The sequence below is a fragment of the Cervus elaphus genome, chromosome 2 (assembly GCF_910594005.1).
Source record: "Cervus elaphus chromosome 2, mCerEla1.1, whole genome shotgun sequence".
In the NCBI taxonomy this organism is placed as follows: Eukaryota; Metazoa; Chordata; class Mammalia; order Artiodactyla; family Cervidae; genus Cervus; species Cervus elaphus.
The window spans coordinates 29,056,328-29,066,990 of record NC_057816.1 but is presented as its reverse complement, the minus strand read 5'-3'; the positions used below and the strand labels follow the sequence as shown (position 1 = coordinate 29,066,990).

Below are 10,663 nucleotides of genomic sequence, written 5' to 3'. Positions count from 1 at the left end.
TGGTGAGTTACAGTCTATGGGGTCACAAAGAGTCAGACATGGCTGAGTGACTAAAAAACTGGCAGCCACCTTTGTAGTCCCCAAATGCCTGCTTCCAGACTTCTCTTTCTATGGTAACAAAGGAAATCCTTATTTTAAGCTACTGTTAAATCCATTCTTTTTTGTTTTTTAGCTAAATCCAGTGATGGATTAATACTTTAGCTTGATAGTAAATCCAATCTAAATTTCAGTTTAAAATTAGAAAAGTTTCATTCTTAAAACTAAAGCAATAGTTATTTTAATAAGTGAGAAAATCAAGTAAGATTAGAGAGGCAGAGGACTAATCACAACACCCATCACAGAATTTGCAGTCTACGAATCACAATAGTTACTATTATATGCTATTTGAGAGGCAATGATTTGGGAGCTGTTGGTTTTGTTTTTTGTTTTTTTTAATTTTTTACGTGACATGTTATACTTGAGAAATGAATCAGGCAATTAAATATTTAATGATTTGATTTTAAGATAGTTATGTCTTCGTATGTCTTTTTATTCTTAAATCAAATAATACAAATAACCATGAATATATAAACTTATAAACAGCTATTTTGCTGGATGCATTGGCAGTCATATATGACTCACTGCTTTTAAAGTTCATTTTCCCAAATCTTGCTCTGGAATTTGGCCTTTGGGAAATCTCTAGTGAGACTTCCTGTTTATCTCAAAATAATGGGGAAAAAATGTTTATTAAAACTGGATGAGCTGAGGCTATCATAAATGTGGAAAGAAAGAACAAGAAAAACAGAAAGAAAGGAAAGAATGGAGGAAGGAACAGAGAGAATGGGAGGAAAGGAGGGAGTGGGAAAGGAAGAAAAAAAGATTATGAGTTTACTGTGACTTTTACATGAATATTTGGCACCAGGGCTTCCCTGGTGGCTCAGACGGTAAAGTGTCTGCCTACAATGCAGGAGACCCAGGTTCGATCCCTGGGTCGGGAAGATTCCCTGGAGAAGGAAATGGCAACCCACTCCAGTACTCTTGCCTGGAAAATTCCATGGATGGAGAAGCCTGGTAGGCTTACAGTCCATGGGATCGCAAAGAGTCCGACACCACTGAGCAACTTCACATTAAAACTCTTAGAAAGGTATAAGTAGTGTCCATTTAGATAAACAGAACATTAAAAATAATTATTATAGTAAATATATTAATGATTTGAAGAGCCAAAAACCAAACCAAACTGAAAGAAAAATGAGGGTCTGAAGTATGACCCGCACATGCTCTGTGAAGAGATTCATCCTTATACAGGATTTTCAGTGGTCTTCTCTCAACCTGAATCATCAATCATCATTTTCCAATGAGCTATTATATAATTAGTTCATGTTTAAGCAGCTATCTTTTTACACTTATAATCTCAAAGAAACCACAGAGGTTCAAACAGAATGTTTATTATAATTTTTATGTTTAAAATTTCAAACCATTCCTCTGGGCAAATAACTAATAAACTACTTATGTTCACTCGCTCAGTCGGGTCTGACCGTGACCCCATGGAAAAGGCCACCAGGCTTCTCTGTCCGTGAGAATTCTCCAGGCAAGAACACTGGAGTGGGTTGCCGTGCCCTCCTCCAGCAGATATTCCCAATCCAGGGATCAAACCCAGATCTCCTGCATTGCAGATGGATTCTTTACCATCTGAGCCACCAGGGAATGAACTGCATTTACTACCATTTCTCTCCTCTTTCAGCTATGCTAATTCTTTCTCTAGACAAAATTACAGAGTGAAATAAATAAGTCAGAAAGAAAAACACCAATACAGTATATTAACACATATATATGGAACTTAGAAAGATGGTAATGATGACCCTATATTCGAGATAGCAAAAGAGACACAGATATAAATAACAGATTTTTGGACTCTATGGGAGAAGGTGAGGGTGGGATGATTTGAGAGAATAGCATTGAAACATGTATATTACCATATGTGAAATAGACGACCAGTCCAAGTTCCATGCATGAAACAGGGCACTCAAAGCTGGTGCACTGGGACGACCCAGAGGGATGGGGTGGGGAGGGAGGTGGGAGGGGGGTTCAGGATAGTGGGGGACACATGTACACCTGTGGCTGATTCATGTCAATGTATGGCAAAAATCACTACAATATTGTAAAGTAATTAGCCTCCAATTAAAATAAATAAATTAATTTAAAAATGTTAATTCTCTGTTATTCATCAGAAAAATAAAAGTATTTTCCTGGTTTATCTGGTTGAATTGTTGTCATGTTTGAATTTTACAGTTTTAATTTTTACATTGTCCGTCATTTCCAAAAAGCACTGTAATATTAGACACAGACTTATTCAAATGTGAATTCTCCCCACCAAATTCTTCTCAAATTTTCCCAACCTGAAACGTAGTCTTATCTAAACACCCAGTTCACAGAATCTAAAATGTGTCTGCATCATCTTTATAATTAAAATAAAGGTATTGGTTCACAGGAAAAAAAGAAAGCTAGTGCTGAGTGAAAGGTGAGTTGATAGATTTGTAAAATATGGAAAAATTATTCAAAAGATATTAAGATAACTTTAGTATCTGCTTATCTAAAAATAGGGATGGGGAATATCTTCAGACTACATAGAAGATCATTTTTTTCATTCATTGATTCATTTTAAAATATTTGGAAAATGCCAATTACACATATGGAATGTGGTTAAATAAAGAATGAGCCTGTGAATTACTTGAGTGGAGGGTTCCTATCTGTTTCACCTTTGACTCTTATATCCTAACACAGAAACAAAGAAAAAAAATCCTGTAAAGGAATGGATTAAAAAAGATGGAAATACAGAAGTCAGTATCCTGTCAGGGAGGGGAGAAAGCAGAAGCAGAAAGAGGAAGAGAGACAGTGGTTTGTAATTAGAAGTAAGGTCAATGACAGAAAGTAGGTCTTATCTCCAATGCCAAGTCACATATTTACCAACTAATATTGGGCCTCATTTTCTCCAAATAAATAATGGATATAGTAGTATACATCTTGTAAAATCTGTGTGAGGGATAAATGGAATCATCACTCTAAGGTGCGATAACTGTAAACATTCCATATATGATCATTTGTGGTATCTAGCCAAATAGATCATGAGTTATGAATTTTAAGGCACTTTCTATCCCAAATCCATGTTGATAAATTGAATAAAGAACTGAAGGTCAAGCTAATTTTGTCTGAAAAAGTGATGGAATTAAGAGAACTTATACTTTTAATGGGACTTCCCTGGTGGCTCAGACGGTAAAGTATCTGTCTACAATGCGGGAGACCTGGGTTCGATCCCTGGTCAGGATCCCGGGTCAGGAAGATCCCGGGTCAGGAAGATCCCCTGGAGAAGGAAATGGCAGCCCACTCCAGTACTCTTGCCTGAAAAAACCCCATGGATGGAGGAGCCTGGTGGGCTACAGTCCATGGGGTCGCAAAGAGTGGGACATGACTGAGCGACTCCACCACCAACACCACAATACTTTTAATATCCAAAATAGTCACCTACATTATAGAGCCAAAATAACAAACTCCAAAAGAGCAAGTGAAAATCCAAATATAGGATAGGGAAGAAATAGCTAAAGGAGTTTCAGTGAAAATGGTTTCAGGTCATGGTAGACAAAACTAAGTGAAGTTAGAAAAGATGAGAATGTGCAAGGGTTTGGAAGTCAGCCTTTACTTCCCTTCTGTTTTGACCAATCCCTTGTTAAAAATTCTGGGGCCTGCCTCTGCCACTGTTGGAAGAAAATGTAAAATGATGCAGCTGTTATGAAAAACTGAGTGGAAGAATAAAAAATAGAGTGACTGTATGAACTACAGCATCTTATCTGGGTATACATCTGAAAAAAAATGAAATCAGGATCCGGACGAAATACCTGCACTCCCATGTTCATTGCAGCACTGTTCACGATACCCAAGAGGTGGAAACATGCTAATCACCCATGAGTGGTTGAATGGATAAAGAAAATGTGGTCTATACATACAGAATACGCTTCAGCATTAAAAAGAAGGGAAATGCTCCCATTTGTGATAACACGGATGAACCTGCAGGACACTGTGCTTAGGTGAAATAAGCCAGACACAGAGAGACAATTACTTCATGATATCACTTATATGAGTAATCTACAATAGCTAAATTCAGAATAGAGTCGAATGGTGGTTGCTAGGTATGGAGGATGGGGAAAATGGGGAGATGTTGGTCAAAGGGTACAAGATGTCATTTGTGGAAGGTGAGACCGACTGAGCAGTTTGGTTTCTACAGTTAACAATGATGTATTATGTACTTGAACATTTGCTAAGAGGGTAAATCTTTTGTTAAATGTTCTTATCACAACATAATAATAATAAGTAAATTATATATATGCATATATATATATAACTGAATCACTTTGCTATATACCAGAAACTAACACATTATAGAAGAAGGCAATGGCACCCCACTCCAGTACTCTTGCCTGGAAAATCCCATGTATGGAGGAGCCTGGTGGGCTGCAGTCCATGGGGTCGCTAAGAGTTGGACACGACTGAGTGACTTCACTTTCACTTTTCACTTTCATGCACTGGAGAAGGAAATGGCAACCCACTCCAGTGTTCTTTCCTGCAGAATCCCAGGGACAGGGGACCTGGTGGGCTGCGTCTATGGGGTCTCACAGAGTCGGACACGACTTAAGCAACTTAGCAGCAGCAGCAACACATTATAAATCAACTATAGTTCAATAATATCTATATATACATATATAAAAAGGATGAGATGAATAGAGATATGATGAATATGTTTAATGCATAGATTGTGCAGGTAACTTTTTTTTTTTATTCTTTCTTTTTTATTTTTTTTATTAGTTGGAGGCTAATTACTTCACAACATTTCAGTGGGTTTTGTCATACATTGATATGAATCAGCCATAAAGTTACATGTATTCCCCATTTTCATGAATGCATACTTATCTCCAGTCTCAACAAATCATGTCCATTATCATATCCCAATAAAGTGGTTTAAAAATCTCTTTACAAAAGCACAGTTTCATTTTATTTCAATGTATGTATGCTTATTTTGATGTAAAATTATCTTACCCCCCAAAACCTATGAGACCCATTAAGTCAGAATCTCGGATATGAAGCCAAGACATCCATGTTTTAAACTCTGCATTTGATTCTCAGGAGCAGCCAGGGTGGAGGCACATTGTGACTGGGGAGCTGTCCTGCTCCCACTCACTTCCCCCCGTGTGTTTCTCCCAGGGCCATAGTGACTCTTCTTATGAAAGAGATGTGATATGGCACCACTTAAATTCCTTCAAGGGGGCCCTGTTTCTCTCTGGATTGATCATAACATACCACACTTTCATTATCTAACTTTTGCTTACCTCTCCAAATGTCACGCTTTATCAAGTTTGTTTAAAAACTTAATTTTATGCAGCACCTGAACCTTTCTTGTTAACGGGCTTCTACATAAGCTATTCCATTTCTCTAGCATGTGCTCATCTCTTCTCATCCTCTGATTCACTCTTAAAATATATATATATATATATCTTTGGCTGTTCCGGGTCTTTGTCTTCTTTGCTGTGTGGGCTTTTCTCTAGTTGCAGTGAACAGAGGCTACTCTAGTTGTGGTGTGCAATCTTCCCTCCCATTGCAGTGGCTTCTCTTGTTGGAGAGCATGGGCTCATGGGCTTCAGTAGTTGCAGCACATGGGCTCGGTAGTTAACGACTCATGGGCTCTGGAGCACAGACTCAATAGTTGTGATGCACAGGCTTAGTTGCTCTGAGGCCGGTGGGATCTTTTCAGGTCAGGAATCCAACCCATGTCTCCTGCCTTGGCAGATGGATTCTTCCCTGAGCCACCAGGGAAGCCCTCTGATTGACTCTGACCCCTCCGATCTCAGTGCATACCTCTGTGAAAATCTTTCTTGATTTTAGGGCTGCAATTTGAACTAAAGAATGCCAAATTCAATTCGAGTTTTAGATAAACAATGATTCTTTTTTAGTATTTGTGGTAGTCCCATGTAATCATGTGCACATGTATACTAAAACAACAGCAATGTTGTCTATCTGAGATGCTAATTTAGCTGGGTGTCCTATATTTTTCTCTGTTAAATCTGGGAACCTTTCTTCGTTCTTTACCACAACTGATCAGGCTCCATCATTCCCCATCCTTATGGGGATACCCATCTTTAGTACTCCAATTGGACCTTCTGCATACGATGTCCTGGTCTGCTTCCTTCTCCACACAACTGTCTTGAAGGCATGGCTGCTGCTGCTGCCGCTGCTAAGTGGCTTCAGTCGTGTCCAACTCTGTGCGACCCCATAGACGGCAGCCCACCAGGCTCCCCCATCCCTGGGATTCTCCAGGCAAGAACACTGGAGTGGGTTGCCATTTCCTTCTCCAATGCATGAAAGTGAGAAGTGAAAGTGAAGTCGCTCAGTCGTGTTCGACCCTTAGCGACCCCATGGACTGCAGCCCACCAGGCTCCTCCATCCATGGGATTTTCCAGGCAAGAGTACTGGAGTGGGGTGCCATTTCCTTCTCCGGGAAAGCATGGATTGTACCTCATTCCTTCTGTATCCCCAGCACCTGCATGGTGAATCACACTCAGTGGAAGCTTAACTTTGATTCCTTTCCTTAGTTTGAAGGCATCCCTTTCTCACACTGAACATCAACCCCTCTCTACCACTTATCAACTCAGATTTTTCTTTGTTCTGCTTGAAGGAGAAATCTGAACTTTCCTCATGTATTTTTCAGGAGTAGAAAAGTCCTGGACTTATTACATCCTTTTATGGTCTCATTTTATCCTGTTCCACTGATATCAGGATGTCTTTCATCTTTATGATCTCAGAACAGCTTGAAACCAAGAGGCTTTAATCACCTCCAGGTAACTCAGCATGAAAAGAACGCACATTCACTTTCGACCTTTCTTACACCTATAGTGTCTATCCCGAAACATGTTCTCTTTCCTAAGCAGACAAAGAAAAAGACAAAGATTATGGTCAAGTTTAGTGCTTTTAAATTGCCTGATAGTACATAAAAATGTTATGCTAGTTTCTTACTGACTTGTAGACAGAGAGCCCCTATCTGACATCTAGCTTTACATGGGCCATTCTGGCTTCCCATTGTGACAATCAATTCTTACCCTATTTTCTCTAGTCATAGTCTTTCAGAATTTTATACTCTAGCACTAAGAGCTTATAAACACACCTGGAGCAAATAATTTTTCTTATCCAAAGATAGTTTTCTCAGAGAGATTATGATTATTATGAAATGCCATAAAGCTTTACAACTTTATATATTATGGTTTAAATTCTGGTCAACTATAACCTTCAGACTTTTTGTGTGTTTATTTATTAGTTTGCTTTTCTACTGTTTTTATTCCTAGACAGTTTTATCCCTAGGCAGTTACTCTAAATACACACACACACACACACACACACCTGTAAGGATAATATCATGACTAGGTTTTCGCCAAAATTCATTCTCCATATATGGGATTATTTTCCTCATTTATCAGTCTTGTCTTGACTTTTTCACCTGTCTTTCAGAAAATAAGAATTATGTTTATTGTATTATTGTAAAAAACTGATTATCATACTTTCAAAATCATATTGAAATCTTTGAAATGAAGCTTGGCTTCTCCATAGATATACCAACTCAGGGCATTCTTGTATAAGACTTTTATTTTAAAGGCAAGTAACACAGTGTAGCAAAATTCTGAAGGAGATGGGAATACCAGACCACCTGACCTGCCTCTTGAGAAACCTGTATGCAGGTGAGGAAGCAACAGTTAGAACTGGACATGGAACAACAGACTGGTTCCAAACAGCAAGAGGAGTACATCAAGGCTGTATATTGTCACCCTGCTTATTTAGCTTATATGCAGAGAACATCATGAGAAACGCTGGGCTGGAAGAAGCACAAGCTGGAATCGAGATTGCCGGGAGAAATATCAATAACCTCAGATATGCAGATGACACCACCCTTATGGCAGAAAGTGAAGAGGAACTAAAAAGCCTCTTGATGAAAGTGAAAGAGGAGAGTGAAAAAGTTGGCTTAAAGCTTAACATTCAGAAAACTAAGATCATGGCATCTGGTCCCATCACCTCATGGGAAATAGATAGGGAGACAGTGGAAACAGTGTCAGACTTTATTTTATGGGGCTCCAAAATCACTGCAGATGGTGATTGCAGCCATGAAATTAGAAGACGCTTACTCCTTGGAAAGAAAGTTATGACCAACCTAGATAGCATATTAAAAAGCAGAGGCATTACTTTGTCAACAAAGGTCCGTCTAGTCAAGGCTATGGTTTTTCCAGTGGTCATGTATGGATGTGAGAGTTGGACTGTGAAGAAAACTGAGCGCCGAAAAATTGATGATTTTGAACTATGGTGTTGGAAAAGAGTCTTGAGAGTCCCTTGGACTGTAAGGAGATCCAACCAGTCCATCCTAAAGGAGATCAGTCCTGGGTGTTCATTAGAAGGACTGATGCTGAAGCTGAAACTCCAATACTTTGGCCACCTGATGTGAAGAGTTCACTCATTGGAAAAGACCCTGATGCTGGGAGGGATTGGGGGCAGGAGGAGAAGGGGACGACAGAGGATGAGATGGCTGGATGGCATCACTGACTCGATGGGCATGAGTTTGAGTAAACTCCGGGAGCTGGTGATGGACAGGGAGGCCTGGCGTGCTGCGGTTCATGGGACCACCAAGAGTCGGACACGAGTGAGCGACTGAACTAACTAACTAACTAACACAGTGTAGCAAGAGAAACAGAGTGTAGGTTTTCTTTGTTCTGAAGGCCAATAGATATCTGAGGTGCAAGCTCTCCAAGGGCCCCTGCGTCTGTGCCTTGTACCACCCAGATCTTTGCAAAGAATCTTAGTTTTGGGTGTAGCTCAAGCCAAATTTTTTGAACTAATATCAGTGGCAAACCATTAGTAAAGATATTTCTGATCTTAAACATCTTAAATTTAATTGTCTTTATCTAGCCTAGAGTCAAGACTCCAGACATCCAAATATGCCCAGAAATATAGAACATTTTTTTTGGTCTAGTTGTAAATCAACTATCTCCACACCTTCACATGCACATTTCCCTTTACTATACATTAAAAACAAAAGCAAAAGCATGAATATAAAATGCAGACTTTGTTTCATAAGTGGAAAAAAGACAATTAACATGTTGATTTAAAATCTCACTAATCAAAGTCAGCCATTATTCATATCACTCAATTTGACATAATCACTATTAAAAATATGTTCCATTATTCATTTTCTCCCAGCTGTGTAGTTGATATTCTCTTTTATGAATATCTTGGACTTTTAGTCTACCTTTATTTGGCATACAATATAGAAGAAATATCCTTCCATTCATTATATTGCTATTAATCTTTTTTCCTCACATTTCAGATTCACCACTTGCTTCAATTTGAGTGAATTCCAAAGAGATGTCTCACTGACAAGTCACAGGTGTATGACCAAGACAGCATTTCAGCTGCCCCAGCAACTCTAACCATGCGATCCCTTTGGCACCGGTTTGGATATTTCATGTGTACATGCTAATAATTCTGAATACATTAAGATGTTAATTACCCTAGTACTCTTTTAGTCACCCTTTCACTGGACCCAGAAAAACTGCTATGTACATACACACTCCTGGGCAACTACAGTGCTAGATAATACGGAAACAAGAGAGAAATGCGGTTCCTACCCCCATGCATCTACAGGCTTATAGAGAATATAGACGGGTAAAAAGAGAATCAGAAAAGAATGTGGTAAATGCTATTGTGGAATTCCTGGTAGACTGAAGTCTACAGAAGTTATCTAAGATAGAGTGTCAAGGAAATGGTAGCTACAACATACCCACACAGAGTAAAAGCAGTTGACTAGGGAAAAATAGGCTGGTGGGATAGATAGGGATTTAGAACATTCCAGGCAGAAGGGTCAGAAAGGGAAATGAATAGTTTATGTCCTGAGAGAGAGACTGAGAAAATGAGAGGATGAATAAGCCAGGGGATGAGGGGAGTCTGGTTATATTTGTGTAGCGTAAGCACAGGAGGAATGCTGTAACAGAAGAGGCTGGGATGTGAGCTAAAATAAAATCTTACCGGACCCAGTAAACAAGTGAATGATAGAGATGAACGTTAATGAAATCAGGAGAGGGGTTTGATAAGGGCCCCTAATTTTCCAGGAATCCAAAAGTCTTTCTAGTCACAGGAGGCAGGTTGATGTAACTTAAACACAATTCTCCATTACAGTCTTTTTCAGACTCTTAACTCTTCCTTAAGTGCCTGCCTTCATCTTTCTCTAAAACTCACACACTCTCTCATGTGGCCATCATATGGCACCTCTGTCATGAAGTTTTCCATTAAACTAATGAGTAACTGCATTTCCTCCTTGCTCTGACTCTGTATAACCTTGCTTAGGTTTTTTTTTCTTCCCCCTCTAATACAATATCTTGAACTGTATATATTTGTAAATTATCTTCTCTCACTTGACTGGTTTCTTGAGGGCAATCTCAGCCATTTTAGAATCCCATATAATATGATCATTCATAGTTTATTAAGTTAAACAACACATTACTTAATTAAGCACAAGAGATAATATTTTTCAAAAGCAGATGTTATGGTTTTTTGTTAACACTTACACATCAAAACAGAACATGATTTCATCAAACTTTTAACGCTT

The 10,663-nt window shown here is 38.9% G+C and overlaps 1 non-coding gene across 1 annotated transcript; it reads left to right on the top strand.

The window, feature by feature from the left end:
- Positions 1 to 905: 905 nt before the first annotated feature.
- Positions 906 to 977, top strand: TRNAC-ACA. Its single transcript has one exon. It is a non-coding gene; the product is annotated as a tRNA-Cys (tRNA).
- The last annotated feature ends 9,686 nt before the right edge of the window (positions 978 to 10,663 follow it).